The 17,267-nt window shown below is 44.3% G+C and overlaps 1 protein-coding gene across 5 annotated transcripts in view; it reads right to left on the bottom strand.

Annotated features, from left to right (window-relative positions):
- FAM107B (family with sequence similarity 107 member B) overlaps positions 1 to 17,267 on the bottom strand; it is a 260,743-nt gene that overhangs the window by 46,448 nt on the left and 197,028 nt on the right. The window contains exon 1 of one of the 5 annotated variants that reach the window (XM_025396288.1): positions 6,768 to 6,908. The exons of 1 other annotated variant lie outside the window; for it this stretch is intronic. The gene's annotated coding sequence lies outside the window, so the exon portion shown is untranslated. Of the gene's footprint in view, positions 1 to 6,300; positions 6,729 to 6,767; positions 6,909 to 17,267 lie in introns of those variants that run through there. 3 more of the 5 variants (XM_025396285.1, XM_025396286.1, XM_025396291.1) reach the window with 3 other exon arrangements.

The following is a 17,267-nucleotide window of genomic DNA, read 5'->3' as shown; positions in this document are numbered from 1 at the left end:
CTTCCATATATAGTATTTTCTACACTTTCGTCCTAAAACAACAAAATGGTCATACTTGAAAACCTGGGCTGGGCTGGGCTGGGGTGGGCTGGGCATGGTGGCTCACGCCTGTAATCCCAGCTACTTGGAAGTCTGAGGCAGGAGGATCACTTGAGCCCAGGAGTTCAAGACCAGCCTGGGCAACACAGCAAGACCCTGTCTCTAAAAAATCAATTTAATTCTTTTAAAAATTGGGCTGAAAATTAAAACAAACTCTTTCATTAAAACACGTATTTATTGAGTGTATAGCATGTGCCGGGCACATGTCTGGACACTGAGGATAAAGCAGTAAAACTCTCTGCCTCATGGACTTACTTATCATAGCTTATTTTCTACTGGGGGAAGCAGGCATTTGACAAAGGAGTAGCAATGAAGTGCGCTGGGTTTTAACAGAGGAAGCCAAGGTCACCATGAGAACAGACCATGGAAGTCCAGGGAGAGCATGTGATGAAATGCAGTCCAAGGGAGAACCCTCGACAGACATAGGCACTTGGGCTTGGAGCACAAGATGGGCCAGAAGAAGAAGAAAGATGGGGCTCAAGCCTGGGGTTAGGGCACAGATACAAACCCGGACTCCCCAGGTAATGGGTGAGGCCAAGTGCTGAAATAGAGGACACTGAGGAAGAACCAGGTCAATGGATCAGAGAAAACAAGGCGATCTGTTAGAGACTCACTGCATTTTAGATACCTGCAAAGCATGCAAGCCTATGAAGGATGCCCCGACGCAGGTGCTTGAGCTCACAAGTTAGGTAAGGGCTGGATATGTAGATATGAGAGCCAAAATCCTACAACAAACGAAGCGGCTGAAACTGCTGATATTCCTCAGCAGGGTGGCAAAAGTGTCCTCAAAATACCCAAATATAAAGGGGTGGGGAGAGGAAGAGGAGGCTGCAAAGGAGGCTGAAGGGGATAATCGAGAGGGAGAAGGAAACCCAGGGGCGGGTGTCTCAGGCACTCAGAGGGCAGGGAGATGTTTCACAGAGGAGGATGTGCTCCACAGTGGTAAATCCCAGCTAGCAAAGGCTGCTGAGAGGCCAAGCAGGAACACAACCGAAGGGCCCTGTGGAACTCGCAGCAGGGCGGACATAAGGCCTCTCTGCAGTGCTGGCTTCGTGGGCATGGGACCTTCACAGCCCCTATGCCCGAGGGGCCCCATGCTTCATTTAGTGCTTTGCTGCTACCATCTTGAAATTCTTAATTTTTGAACGAAGAACCCTGTATGTTCACTTTGCACTGGACCCAGAAAATTTTGCAGCCAATCCTGACCCTCTGGTATCAGTTTCACTAAAGTAGCAGAGATAAAAAACAGAATCTAGTGGATTGAGGAGTGAAAAGGGAATGAAAAAATAAATAGGTAGCAGAGTGTCTGTAAGGTGATCCCACATTCCTCTCCTCCTACTGTTCACTCATCACCTGCTTCTAACAACAGAAGATGGCAAAGGTGATGAGATGTCACTCCTGTGATGCCATCATGCTGCAATCTTCCACCCTTGCCAGCTGTAAGGAAGTAAGGACCCATGTGGCATGGAACTGCAGGTGGCCCATGTCCCACAACTGCAGGGAAATGAATTCTGCCCATGACCTGGGGAGCCTGGAAACACTCTTCCTCAGGTGAGCCTCTGATGAGACCACAGCCCTGGTGCCCACATGGACAGGAGCCTGGTGAGAGCCTGAAGCACAGAAACCAGCTAGGCTGTGCCCGGGCTCCTGACCCACGGAACTGGTGAGGGAACCAACACAGGTTGTTTATGATACTGAGTGTGCAATCATTTGCTGTGTAGCAGTAGGTAATAGTACAAGGGAGAAAGTAGAACATGCTCTCAAAACATTTAATCAAGAGAAGGAGAGAGAAAGTGGGCGCTGAAAGAGAAGAGTTCCAACAAGGGCTTGGGTTCTGTTTTTGTCTTAAGATAGGAGAGACCTGAGCACTTGTAAATGCTTATGAGAAGGAAATACCAGGAGAGAGGTTTAAACCGGAGGATGGAGAGAATGGTGGTACAGAAATGGATTTCTAGAGAATAGGATTCCTCTTTCACTATAAACAGAAAAATGAGAAAAGTACAGGTCCAGGAGCAGGTGGATTTGCAAAGGGGCAGTGGGAAGGTCAGAGAATGGCCTTCACACGACTGTCCCGTGAACTGTGGAAAGATCATCTGCCGAGAGTGAAATGAGAGGCGGAGGGATGGGCTGAGTATGAACCTAGAGATTTAAGAAGTGTGGAGGAGGTTGGAAAAGTCATTATGGAGAGGAAGAGGGTTGAGGAGGAAAATCTGATTTCCAGGCAGTGTTGAGGCCCTGGTGAGGCAGATATCAGGATCACAGAGATGCAACTGTGTAACTTTCTCTGGCGGAACTCAGAAGTCCAGGGACAGGCATGGGTGGGCCGCCCAGTCCTCCAGGACAGTGAAGGAAGGGATTCCAGCGTGTTGACAAGCGCGTCGCTGAAACGCTGGAATTCAAAAGCAGAGGCAAAGTGCAGCAGGAGCAGAGGGGTTGGAAAGGGACCTGGAATGGGAAAAATCTGATGTTCTTATGGTAATCTGTCAGCTGAGCTGAAGGATAAAGCTTCTGGTGAGTGGGATCTCTGGATTTCAGCTCAGAAGCGGTTTCTGGTATTAACAGTGCCTTTTTTAGGGTAACCTCCTCCTCCTAGTTTGAGCACTGAAAGTCCTGTGTCCTGTGAAACTCCTTAGTCCTCAGACTGAACATCCCCATCCCATAAAGCTCCAGCCGCCACTCCAGTCTCAGGCAAACCAAGCTGCTGGTCACTCAGCTCCAGCTGCCATGGTGTCCCCGGTGAGCTTTAACAAATACTGACCTGACTGCGAGCCAGGGGCCAAAACTTTCAATGAACAAAAGAGGAGCTATGACCAGGAAATGCTAGAACTGAGGGTAGAGGACAGAATATGACTGAGACAAGGCTCAAAGAAGCAGCGAGGGGAAGGGTCATGACCCAAAAGTGGCCATAAGGGCCATCTGAACCCTGCCTCCAGATCCCCTGGCACACACCGGGTGGGAGAAGGTGCACTCCCATTCCCAAGGGAGCCGAGGCAGCAGTGAACTTGGAGAGCAGCTCTCAGTTAGACCAGGAGGTGAAGATACTGGGGGAGGAGGAGGCTGGCTGATGATCCCAGGGTTAGACTAGGAGGTGAAGATACTGGGGGAGAAGGCTGGCTGATCTGAGGGTTAGATCAGGAGGTGAAGATATTTGGGTAGGAGGAGGCTGGCTGATCTCAGGGTTAGACCAGGAGGTGAAGATATTCGGATAGAAGGGAGGCTGGCTGATGATCCCAGGGTTAGACCAGGAGGTGAAGATACTCGGGTAGGAGGAGGCTGGCTGATCTCAGGGTGAGACCAGGAGGTGAAGATACTGGGGAAGGAGGCAGCACGGGAGCTGGCTGATCCCAAGGCAGGAGCGCAGCACCTGGTGGATTTTAACACACTGAGATTGCTATTTGGTATAATGACATGTTTATCCTGAAGAAATGAAGTTAGGAATTTTCTGAGCTACAGAATGAATTTTTTGGTTCTCATCGAAAAGTCCGTTGCTCTTGGAACTCAATTCTCAGAGGTTTGTTTCACAGATCATCATCCTCGTTCTGATGTTTCTTCAAATCTTTGCCCACCCTCGAGTCTCGTTAAATTCCTCATATTCCACAAATGATGTGTGTTTGTTATCTGAATCCAGAAAACCCTCATGGGTTTGCAGATATAACTGCCAATAACCGATATAGAAATTGAGAGTGTAGAAAATATTTCTTGACAATAAAATCAGAAGGAAGATTCAAGTTATCCTATCCCCATGGAAGGAAGCGGAAGGTACATGTTGTGTTGTGGTGAGCTGCAGTTTGCATTGTGCACGTGTGTGTGTATGTGTGCATGCATGCGTGCACACATGTGTTACGTTAAGATCATAACATCCGGTGATCTATATTGTTCCAGCAAAAACTTTAGCATCATTTAGAAAAAAATATAGCAGAAAAAAATTCCCTGAACTCAAGAAACACAGGTACTTCTGTTCAGTGTACCCTTCCTCTTAAGTTTTGGGGAAGATGGAAATAGGCCAGGACTGGAGGTGTGGAGCCCCCACACAGTCAGCTCACAGGTCAGCAGAAGTGACAGGTACTCCAGACTTGAGACCTTGAGGGAAACCAAGGTTCCTGTGTCTCTTCTCTGACATAATCAAGTTCTTTCTTCCCTTCTTTCTCCTCAATACAAGGCAGTGCTTCCCCAAACAAGATATGGGACTCTCGCGCCTACTGAGACAGGCAGAGAGCCTCACAGGTGTCAACAGTTTCGAGAACCTAGCCCAGCCTCAGCCAACAACCAACCAGGCAGGCTGGGCGAGCCCAGAGGTTCCCGGAAACCAGAAACTAGGGCAGAAACACCCAGCAACTCAGGCCCTTTTCTAAAACAGAGCTACCAATAAATACATATTTATAAATCACTGTCACGAGCCATAGAAAGGGAATGCTTTTATAAATTAAAGCATCCAAATGTTAAGCCGATATTACTTTGGATAGCATTTATCATTGCTACAGAAAAAAAATTGTATGTAAATAAATGTGAATGAATGCAAACAAGGTAAATATGTGCCCTATGTTAATATAAGTGTAGCCCATATCTTTTCTGAAATGAAACGACACTGAAAATGCACCTACCAAAAAAATGTGGGGGGTGTGTGTGTGGGTGGGGGTGTGTGTGTGTGTGACCTGTTTGTCTAGGTCAACATTAGATTTTTACCCAATATTTTTACCCAGTCTGTGTACACCAAGGCCCAGCAGGGCAGGGTGGTTACACAGTGTATGTAGCAAGACAAGCCATAGCCACTGCGAGAATGACTGCCCAAGAGGAAGGCGAGCGTTTAAATCTCCTTAGACAGGTACCGACAGGGACTGGAAATGCTATTTCCACTGTGGTCACCCAAGACATTCTCTCCCTAATCCTAACCAGGAAATAAGAAGCAAATTAAAGGCTGGGTGCCATGGCTGATGCCTATAACCCCAGCACCTTGGGAGGCCGAGGTGGGTGGATCGCTTGAGGTCAGGAGTTCAAGACCAGCCTGGCTAACATGGTAAAACCTCATCTCTACTAAAAATACAAAAATTAGCTAGGTGTGATGGTGGGTTCCTATAATCCCAGCTACTTGGGAGGCTGAGGCAGGAGAATCACTTGAACCCCAGAGGCAGAGGCTGCAGTGGCCTAAGATCGTGCCGCTGCACTCCAGCCTGGATGGCACTCCAGCCTGGATGACAGAGTGAGACTCCATCTCAAAAAAAAAAAAAAAAAAAAAGAAGCAAATTAAACTCAGCACATATTAGTGTTTTGTTGTGATCACGTGTTCATTTATATATATATATCCACTACTACAAGGGAGGAGGTGAAGGCAATGAGCAGAATGCTTTCAAATCAAGAGTTATTTTGCTAAAATCAAATACGTCTCAGCTCAGGCTGCTACAACAAGCTGCCATAGGCTGGGGGCCTTAAACAACACTTGTCTATTTCTCACAATTCTAGAGGCTGGGAAATCCAGGATCAAGGTGCCGGCAGATCAGGTGTCTGGTGAGGGCTCCCTTCCTGACTGGCACACAGCCACCTTCTGGCTGCGTCCTCACATGGTAGACAGCAGAGAGAGTGAGAAAAAAGCTCTCCTGTCTCTTCTCCTGGAAGCACTAATCCCATTCTCAGGGGCTCTGCCCTCATGACCTAATCAGCTCCCCAATGCCCCTCCTCCTAAAATCATAAGGGGTTCAAATTTCAACATATGCATTTTGGGGGTGATACACACATTCAGACCATAACCAGTACTTCAAAACATATTGATCAGGCCTACAATCTTCACTAGATAGTCAAACTTTACTGGAAATAGATATCTTCAGAGAAAATGCATAATTATCAGGATCCTAGACACTTAACAGACCATGGACAAAATACTGCAGACAAAAGTTAGTGAATCCAAAAAGATTTCTTAAAAAGCTAAGTAAAGGGCGACTCATCCAGAGTTTGACAGACACAGTTGGCATCTGAAGAAATTTTAGGAAAAAAAAAGTAGTTCACAACTGCATAAGACACAGCCTATTCCAAAGCTCTCTTCCTGGCAAAGACACACTATTCAACACCGGTCACTACAACAACATATAATTTTTATTTAGTCTCATACAGGTTGGCTGTTCTGTTAACAAGTCTAAGTTCACACAACATTTTCTAGAGAAGGACTAAATTATTCAACAGCCCCAGAAAGGTCCCAGTGCTTATTCTCACCTCAGATACCTATTTTCTTCTTTATGTTTCAATCATGAGCATTTAAGGTGGTGAAAAATCATCCTTTAGCAAGAGAAGAGTTAGCCCAGGACGTCATCCCCATCCCTGTTACCCATCAAGGCCTAAGTGACAAACGGTTACACAGACTGACCTAACCTCACCTTGGTAGATACCAGCAGGCTCCTCAAGTCCCAGGTAGCAAATAAAAAGATTGCAGTAAGAATGCACCTTCTGACTGCGGTAGTTCCTTAGAGCGGTGAAGAAGAGCACCCAAAATAAGAATTAACCATCCCCTAAAGAGCTCTCTTTCCGGATATATCAAAAGAGCCACAGTTCAAGTTCAAAGAGAAACACTCTAGCAACTTCTGAAAGCAGGAACTGTGTGCAACTGAATGACCTCATCCGGCACAGCAGCCAGAGAAAACAATGAAAAACAAACCATACCAACTCTGGTACCAGTTACTGACCTTCCAGACCAAGGGATCGTGCTGGTGGCACTGGTAAAATGTACTTGTACGTAAAAACTCGGCTCCTCTACTTTAAGCAAATGTGCACGCAAGACCTCTCCAGCCCTACCATCCCCATTCCGACACTCACACAACCTGACTGCAGGAAGCATGCGTGAGTCAACCTCCCACTGGAGGACGCCAAGTTCTCGCACTTCTTAGAGCATCAACACAACACCTATAGCACGGAGGCCTCAGACCAATCAGAACGGCCCTCCTGAGGCTGGGATTCATGGCATCATAGCCCACTTCATAAAACGTGCTGAGAATTTTCTGTAAGGAAGGGCTGTGTTTAACACAGCAGAAGACAGGTGCGGTGGTGTGCACCTGTGGTCCTAGCTATTCCAGAGGATCGCTTGCACCCAGGAGTTTGAGGCTGTAGTGTACTACAATCACATCTGTGAATAGCCACTGCATTCCAACCTGGGTGACAGAGAGACCCCGTCTCTTTAAAAAAAAAAATATATATATATATATATATATATATATTTTTACATATATCTTTTTATATATTTATATATATTAGAGTGGGTATATATATGCATATATACACACATATGCATATATACATATATGTATGCATATGTATATATATACATATGTGTATATGTGTATATATGTATATGTATATATACACATATGTGTGTATATATATACATATATATTAGAGTGGAAAAAAATTACAAGCAGAAGGGACTTGAGTTCCAGTCCCAATTCTGCCCAACTATATCTGTATGACCTCTGGGCTGAAGGATCATCCCCTCAAAAACAAGGAGTTTCCTTCCAGTTCTAGATTATTACTAAATTATTAGGAAATAGCAAATATATTTCAAAGCAATAAGTATGGAATTACCATTGCAGAGGCACATACAGATGCCCATTTGGTGACATCTGGCCCACAAGTACATTTCAACTCCTACACCAAGCCCAGTGCATGGCAGACACCAGCTACCTCCCAGTGCCGCAGCCCTGCTCAGTCAGTGCACTGTGGAGAGAAACAGGATCGGTGGAAAGCTCTGAAAACTGCTATGGTTTGACCCTGTCCCCCAAAGTTCATATGTTGAAACGTACTCCTCAATGCAACAGTGATGAGGCCATGAGGGCTCCACCCCATGAATGGATTAATGCTGTTATCGTGGAAGTGGCTTATAAAATGGAAGAGTTCGGCCCCCTTCCTCTCTTGCCCTTCCACCTTCCACCACGGGATGACACAGCAAGAAGGCCCTTGCCAGATGCAGGCCCTTGACCTTGGACTTCCCAGTCTCCAGAACTATAAGAAACACATTTTTGGCTGGGTGTGGTGGTTCACGCCTACAATTCGAGCACTTTGGGAGGCCAAGGCAGGAGGATCACTTGAGGTCAGGAATTCAAAACCAGCCTAGACAACCAACATGGTGAAACCCTCTCTCTACTAAAAATACAAAAAAAAAAAAAAAAATTAGGAGGGCATGGTGGAACATGCCTGTAGTCCTGGCTACTCGAGAGGTAGAGGCAGGAGAATCACGTGGGCCCCAGAGGCAGAGGTTGCAGTAGGCCGAGATCACACCACTGTGCTCCAGCCTGGGCAACTCCATCTCAAAATAAATAAATAAGTAAATAAGTTCCTTTTCTTTGTAAATTACCCAGTCTGTGGTATTCCATTACAGCAGCACAGAACACACTACAACAGTGTCTATAAACAATGCTGTTGCTGTTTGACTCACACTTGATTCACTTGGATTCCTTCCAAATGATGAAGGAAGGAAGGGAGGGAGGGAGGGAGGGAAGGAAGGAAGGAAGGAAGGAAGGAAGGAAGGGAAGGGAAGGGAAGGAAGGGAGACAAACAAACAAACTAGGACCCAGGAGTTCATCTGCTCTTTCTGCTCCTTCTCTCATTATCTATCCTTCCCATGACACAGGGAATATTTTGGCGCTCTCAACATGAAATGCCACAAGACCACGTTAGATACTTAGGGGTTCAGTTTCCCCCTGCTTATAAAAAAATGCAAAATATCAGTTCAGTAAGAACAGGATTTGGTTCAACACACAAACACTATGGAATATGCATGCCACTCTCAGAAAAAATATTGAATTAGTATTCAATAAATAGATAACAAGGTGGTATTTCCTCAGGCATCCTGACACAGTTATTCCCAACTGAATCTGTAAGAGTGAACTGTTACTATTCTGCACCCTGAGACACCACAATATGTATGCATGGTGGATATAATTTATCCAATATCTCAAAGCTGAACCCTGGTTTTGTTGTTTTAAACTACACATTGCTAAGAAGGATCTTCTGTAGGACATTGTGCAGACTGGTACAAAAGCGCCCTGGGCAAACAACATTTGGGAAACATGGCCCTCACCTACACTTGCAGAGTTCCTGCCAACTAGGAGTTTCCGCTGTCACCCAAGTCTCAGTACAACACCGTCGTGGCTGATCACAACTGTCCACCTCTCGGCAGCCAATCAGACTAGCAGACCAGACATACTGTTTTTATCCAATGGACCACAACTGGCCAAGAGAGGAGAGATGAGAAAAGGCTTAGCACACAGACCTCTCACAGATTATTAGTATATTTTAGTCAACTCCTAGAAAAAGAATTATGAAATTATACTGTTAATATGAAGGGTAGGAAATAAAATTACTTGATTTTTAATAACATTACATCACACTTTTCCCCAAAGCATCTCCACCCCTGACACAAGTCATATATGGCCCTATAAATTCTGTATGAAGATGGTGAAATCTCTTCCTAATTCGTGTATAATTGGCCACAGCTAGCAAATAACAGGATGACTGAATCCAGACCTGTTTATTCCAAAAATCATATTACTCTAGGCTACAGTGTGCCCCATTGGAGAACACACCAGGAAAAGAAATATGACCTCCTTTATTAACAGTCTTTCATACTGACCTTTAATGAAAACACTGACTTTGCTGACCAGTGGGAAAGTAGCTCATAAAACTAAGTTATCTGTATGAATCAATAATAAGCACTAAAGGTGCTGAGCTTCCTGCACTGAATAAAGCAGGTGGCATATTATTTAGAATTTCTAGTTTAAGTAGCTTGTACTTCCCTGTACTAGGGATCACATGCTAAAGAAGCTTTTTTTTTTTTTTTTTTTTGAGATGGAGTCTTGCTCTGCTGCCCGGGCTGGGGTGTAGTGGTGCACTCTTGGTTCACTGCAGCCTCCACTTCCCAGGTTCAAAAGATTCTCCTGCCTCAGCCTCCTGAGTAACTAGGATTACAAGCTCGTGCCACCACACCAGCTAATTTTTGTATTTTTAGTACAGAAGGCATTTCACCATGCTGACCAGGCTGGTCTCGAACTCCTGACCTCAAGTGATCTGCCCGCCTCAACCTCTGAGAGTGCTGAGATTACAGGTGTGAGCCACTGCGCCCGGCCAAGAAGCTTTTCAATGGAGAGCAATACAAACACAGCCAAGAAAAAGCACTGTGTGATGGCCTGGACACCAAGGGAACACCATACATGTCACAAAGGAGCTCACGCAGGCACAGGGGCCCAGGGAAACCTAACATCTAAAGGATCTTTAGGGTACGGCTTCCAAACTTTTCTGACAGCCACTGACAACCAGAAAAAAACATTTTACATCACAATGCAGACAGACACATGTGTGCCCGGGCTCACAAAACAACACGAATACCTCATATGGGCATACATTTCCTAATCTACTTTATGTTTTAAAATGCAGGCTGTCACCCTCAGTATAAAAACACTGAGTCAGATCCAGCAAGGGATAAATGAATAAGCAATGTGGTCTATCCATACAAGACAGATATTAGGCATTTTTTCAGTCTTAAAAAAGAAGGAAATTGTCACACATGCTACCACATGGACAAACCTTGAAGACATCACGCTAAGTGAAATAAGCCAGTCACAAAAAGACAAGTATGGTATGATTCCATTTATATGAGCTCCCTGGAAGAGTCAAACCCACAGAAAGTAGAATGCTGCTTCCCAGGGGCCGGGAAGAGAAGGGAATGGGAAGGAATTGTATTATGGGTACCGAGTTTTGGTTTGGGATGATGAAAAAGTTCTGGAGATGGATGGTGGAGATGGCTGCACAACAGTGTGGTTAAAATTGTTTACCTTGTTATGCATATTTCACCACGATTTTTTTAAATGCCACTAAAGTTGGCCAGGCGCAGTGGCTCACAACTGTAACCCCAGCACTTTGGGAGGCCGAGGCGGGCAGATCACGAGGTCAAGAGTTCGAGACCAGTCTGGCAAACATGGTGAAACCCCATCTCTACTAAAAATACAAAAATTAGCTGGGTGTGGTTGTGGGCGCCTGTAAACCCAGCTACTCGAAGGCTGAGGCAAGTGAATTGTTTGAATCCAGGAGGCGGAGGTTGCGGTGAGCAGAGATCATGCCATTGCACTTCAGCCTGGGCGCAGTGCGAGACTACGTCTCAAAAACAACCACCACCACAAAAAGCCACTGAGTTAGAAAGCAGTGAACAATGGGGAAACGCTCACAAAATTACGGCTTTCTGTACTATGTGATATTGGTAAAACTATCACAATTGGAAAGAAACATTTACGGTAGTATTCTGTGGCATCAGAATCCTAACAGTGCAAATACATCTTTGTACTCTATTTTTTTCTCTATCTATAAAACAGGAGCAAGGATATTTACTACAAAATGAAAGAAGATCGCAATGCTCAAAAACTATTTTGTTAGAAAAGTTGAGAATACCATGAAAACCTAGTAAGAACAGAAATGATCAGATCCCTGAATACAGAAGGGGTATTTTATTAGATTAAATCTTCCCAGAGTATTTGGGATCAGCAATGTGCCTCTATTAAACACGATGAGAAAACAGAAACACTAATTTCAAGCAGCTCAGAAAAAAATATAATAATGCACGACTTTTTTTGATCAATAATTGTTTCTTCATGTTATCAATGTATGCTTACAAGGAAGTTTCTCTATTCAAACACTTCCATTCACTGACAGAACACTGCTTATGATGAAATCTTACAGAAAACATGCAAATGCCTTTTATGGTTGGATATGCCTCCTTGCCTCACAGGGCCCAACTGACAAAATATTCTAATTGCATATTCTCAACATGTAACTTACAAAGGTGTTTCTCTGTCAAATCCTTCCATTCCCTGACAGAAAACAGTTTATGATACATCTTAAAGCAAGCATGCTCACATTTGCATTTTATTGCTGGATTTTTCTGCTTGGCCTCATGGGGCCCAATGGAGAAAGAATCATGTTCTAATAATGTATTCTCGATGTGTGCTTACAAAGGTGTTTCTCTGTCAAACTCCTCCATTCACACAAAGAAAACAGCTTCACGTGAATCTTTACAAAAGCGAGCTTACGTTTGCCTTTTATAGCTACATATGTAAACTTGCATAGTACAAAGAAAAAAAGTGCTAGTTTTCAAAGCTGTTTCTTTTTAAAAACTGGATTTCCAAAGGTATACAGATCCATATCAGAGTGTTAGCCCCTGATTTTCAGGTTGAGATCCTAGGATTTCAGCTCCCAAGATGGCAGGAGAGGCCTTGCTCTCTGACGCTAATCTCAGCTCATTTCCAAGTGCCAAGCCTTGAAACTCAGAACTGCAAACCTCTGCTCACATTAATAACCATGATGAAGCAGGCCCAATGTTTTTAACCCCCAATGTGAACAAAAGTATTTACTTATAATCTAGTTTTCTGTGCATTTGCCAATACTGAAGTCGTTTCCCTTTAAAATAAACATTTTTGGACAGTTAATACTTCTGTAACTGTAGTCAGCCAGGAAATACATTGAATCACATGAAGTTTTTTATTAAAGGTGGTATGGCTAATGCCACCTAAAAATGGCTCCCTTCCCCCAGTTCTTCCCAACGGAACTTAGTCCTAAAGCTGACACCCATTTTCATGTTTAAATAAGAGCTTCACAGGCTCTCAACCTTTACATCCAGAGCCAGTCCGTGCAGGTACAAAGCTTTCTTTCCATTTGGAAAAGTTCATTAAATGAAATGGTAATGGCTCCGCTTTCAAGCAGAATGAGCAACTACGCTAACATTTCTGTTCATTGCAAGCAGGTTCCAGCCTCCCTAATGATAGGGAAGTTCCCTGAGGGCGAATATCCTGCACTTATCTGTGCCCTGGATGCTGGATCCTTCACGTGGAGCTGAACAAACATGAGCTGAATTAATACATTCCACAAACTCAATCCAGTCTCACTCATCTGTCTTCACTCTGCCAAACTTCTTTGAGTAATTTCCTCAACGTTAGAAATAACAGTGAAGAAAAGTCTAGAATAAACAAGGTGCTTCCCTATCACGAATGCACATTTCCCTTGGAGATTCTGAAATAACACCATTGGCTTATAAATATGACAAGTCTTCACTGGGGGAAAAAACGAAACCCATCAGACTTGCCGAGAGAGGGGATCTGGCCACATTGCTCACTTTCTGGTCCTGTTTATAGAGTGAGTGATAGCAGTCTTCATTTGCGACTTATTTTCTGGAGTCCGGAAGCAGTTACCGGCCATTCAGAAGGCAAGGAGACCTCATCAACTGCACCCTCAGTCACAAGAAAGAATTATTTACTCGGGAATTCCTGTCCGGCAAAAGAAAAACAGAACTATTTAAGAAGAGATTAGAACAAGGAAGAATGGGGCAGAACAGTATGCTTATCATGCCTGGCAAATCATTGCTGGGAACAATGACAATCGAATTTTAATCTAAAGAATGCTGCAAGTTAGTTCACCTGTGGTTTATCACTACCCCAAGCACCGATTACTCAATCAGAGTCTCCAAAAAGTACAGCACGTTTTCATTCAAACGCAGACTAAAAACGACAGCCTTGTTCACATTTCACTGTAAGACTTTACCAAAGTTATAATGAAGGAAAAAAAAAAAAAAGCTACACTCCTTTTCTATTAATATATACAAGCCTCTCAGGAAAATCCCCGGTGACAAACACCTAGAAAAAACCCATTCGTTGTAAGAAGCACTTGGCTCAAGTCCATAAATTGATTTTCTAAGATGTTATCTTAATTTGCTTCTGAAATAATTACCAATTTGACATACCAATTGTGAAAATTAATTTCTTAAAATGTTAGCTTATCCACAGAAGGGTCAGCCAGCTAAGCATCATTTGGAAGCACCCATACCAACAAGTAGAATTCCTTGAACAGAGGAAGGCACTGAGTCTGTGAATGAAAACAAACTGAACTCCCTTGGAAAGAGCAATGCTGAAGAAATCGTATTTCAATCTTCAGAAGCCAGTTACCTGGTTGCTGTAAAGCAGTGCATATTTAAAGCCTCTATTGCAAAGTAACGAAAATCTCACAATTAGAATCAACAGAGGAAACCAGTGAGAAGGTCATCTCAAAACGGTTCCTACCTCTCTACCCAGCTGGCAACTTCCCTAAAACTGCAACCCTGGGCTTTATCAAACAAAGAAATGGAAATTCTACTTAAGTAAATCCAGAAATTTCCGTTTGTTGCATTACCCAAGTAAAAGCACACAAGGGCAACAGAATTTCAAAACCAAGTTGGTTACTCAATACCCCATATTAGGAGATAAGAGGAGGATAAAACTGTTCTGTCATTCACTAGTTCCTTCCAAAGAAGATTTGGAGTGTGTTAAAAGTCTTACATGTCTCACGCCTGTAATCCCAGCATTTGGGAGGCTGAGGTGTACACATCACTTGAAGTCAGGAGTTCGAGACCAGCCTGGCCAATATGGTGAAACCCTGTCTCTACTAAAAATACAAAAATTAGCCAGGCATGATGGTAGGCACCTGTACTCCCAGCTACTTGGGAGGCTGAGGCTGGAGAATCGCTTGAACCCAGGAAGCAGAGGTTGCAGTGAGCTGAGATCACGCCACTGCACTCCAGCACGGGCATTACAGCAAGACTCCGTCTTAAAAAAAAAAAAAAAAAAAAGTCATACATCCAACTAGGTAAATAAAATAGCATTAGAAAGCCAGGCCAGGTGCGGCGGCTCACGCCTGTAATCCCAGCACTTTGGGAGGCCGAGATGGGCGGATCACGAGGTCAGGAGATCAAGACCATCCTGGCTAACACGGCGAAACCCCGTCTCTACTAAAAATACAAAAAAAATTAGCCAGGCATGGTGGTGGACGCCTGTAATCCCAGCTACTTGAGAGGCTGAGGCAGGAGAATGGCGTGAACCCGGGAGGTGGAGCTTGCAGTGAGCCGAGATTGTGTGCCACTGCACTCCAGCCTGAGTGACAGAGCAAGAATCCATCTGAAAAAAAAAAAAAAAAGTCAAGGCCACCCTACAAAAGAAACAGCAAGTGTTATAACACAAGGGCTAATAGAATTTCCAGATCTCTGTATTAAGTGTGGTTTTGAGCTTCCTGGGGGGCCAGGACCAAAAATAAAAACGTACATACTATACATTCTTAGAAAAAAAATAAGTATCCATCTTCGCAAGGAAAAGAAAAAAATATCATGACATGATCGTCTAAAAGAAGTTTTCTACATGGAATGTTACACAAGGAACAACGCACTACAGCACGGATAAAAGCCTTTATTCATTCATGCCAAATAAAAGCACACTGAACACATGGCTGTTTTTTATTTAAAAAAAAAAAAAAAAAAAAAAACCCTGTCGAGGGCCAAAGGCACAGGATTATGCCTAGCCTTTAATTCACTAGTCTTTAAATAATTTTAATTCACTGAAAGAAAATGCTAGCAGAATCCTCACACTTGGCCTCCCAGGATCCTAACTTCATACCAAGATGAAACTTAATGTATTCAGCAGAACATTCTTCCCAGAGATCATTTCCTTCTGTTGGCGTATTGAGAGCACAGTGATTAAAAAATTAAAACCTCCAGAACTCTTACTCTGTTGCTTTGGTAAGTTCAATAAGCAGTCTCACCAGGCTGAATGCACCTGAAGTTACAGCAAATTAGAGCAAGAACTAAAGTAAATCTGCTGCTGGAAACAGCAAGTATAAAACCCAAAGTCTATGGAATGTAGGTTCTAGCTGCCGGGCCTGGGGAGGAGGAGAACAGGCAATTTGTAAATGGGCACGCACAGATCTGTAATTGGTCTGGTGCAGTGCTCGGAAGAAAAATAACAGAGCTGAGGAAGAGAGCGCCGCGGGTCAGACGCTGCATTTATAAAGGGTGGCCTGGAGGCCTCTGCAGCGCATCTGGTGCGAGCTTTCCAGAGAGGCATCTGGAGAAACCAGGAGGCCCTGGGCAAGCACGTGAGTCGCTGCTCAGGGAAAACAGCAAAGAAGCCAATGTGGCTGCGGCAGGGTGCCAGGAGGGAAGCGGCTGGAACCCGGGTCAGGCTCAGCTTCAGATGCATTCCACGATTCAAGAAGCAGTCGATTCAAGTCTCAGAGTTCCAGGCCACCGAATGCAGTGGAAACATCAACTGGCCTAAAAGACGTTCGTTCAGAGCCATCCCTGTCACAGCCTCATCCAGCCATCAGGATGTTCCCAGCAGACATCTAACTCTGGCTGCCATCACCAGCAGGTGTCCACACCAGGAGCAGTTTTAAAATTAACGCCCAGCCAGGCGTGGTGGCTCACATTTGTACTCCCGACTCTTTGGGAGATCAAGGCAGGATAACTGTTTGAGGTCAAGCATTGGAGAACAGCCTGGGCACCAGAGCAAGACCCCATTTCTACAAAAACATAGTAAAACTCAGGTGAGCATGGTGGTGCACACCCACAGCCTCAGCTACACAGGAGGCTGGGGTGGGAGGATCATTTGAGTCCAAGAGTCCGGGGCTGCAGTGAGCTGTGGTCACATTACTGTACTCCAGCCTGGGTGACAGAGCAAGACCATGTCTCGAAAAAATAAAATAAATATAAATAAAATCAGTGCCCATTTATCATAAGGAGACATGCTGTACAGAATTTGGTATGATTTAAAATTGTATAGGATGCTTGCCCAAGCTGACAGTTTCAACTTTGGCACATTGTTGACACATTCTTTGCGACAAAAGTTAACACTCCCAGTTATGGCACATTAGAATAAAACCCTGTCTTCAACCATACAGAGTATCAGCAGCAGCCTGTTTGCCATGGGTTACCAAAGGGATCCAAGGTTGCTAGGATACTTCAATTTCAAATATCCTGCTTTGCTATCCCCGTAAATGCACATTTACTTTTCAAATAATCTACTCTAATCCTAATTTGATAATAAACTGTGACCACACCTCTAGGAGATAAATAATGGTCCTTCTAAACAGTACCAGAGCGTGGAAGTGTAAGTTACTACAACCACATATCCACGTTTTTGGTTTGTTTGGGGTTTTTTGTTTGTTTGTTTGTTTTTTTGAGACGGAATCTCGCTCTGTCGCCCAGGCTGGAGCGCAGTGGCGCAATCTCGGTTCACTGCAACTTCCGCCTCCTGGGTTCAAGCAATTCTCCTGCCTCAGCCTCCCGAGTAGCTGGGACTACAGGTGCCCGCCACCACTCCCGGCTAATTTTTTGTATTTTTAGTAGAGAC

Source organism: Theropithecus gelada, chromosome 9 (assembly GCF_003255815.1).
Source record: "Theropithecus gelada isolate Dixy chromosome 9, Tgel_1.0, whole genome shotgun sequence".
Taxonomy (NCBI): Eukaryota; Metazoa; Chordata; class Mammalia; order Primates; family Cercopithecidae; genus Theropithecus; species Theropithecus gelada.
The sequence above is the reverse complement of the archived record's forward strand: the minus strand, read 5'-3'. Positions and strand labels throughout refer to the sequence as shown.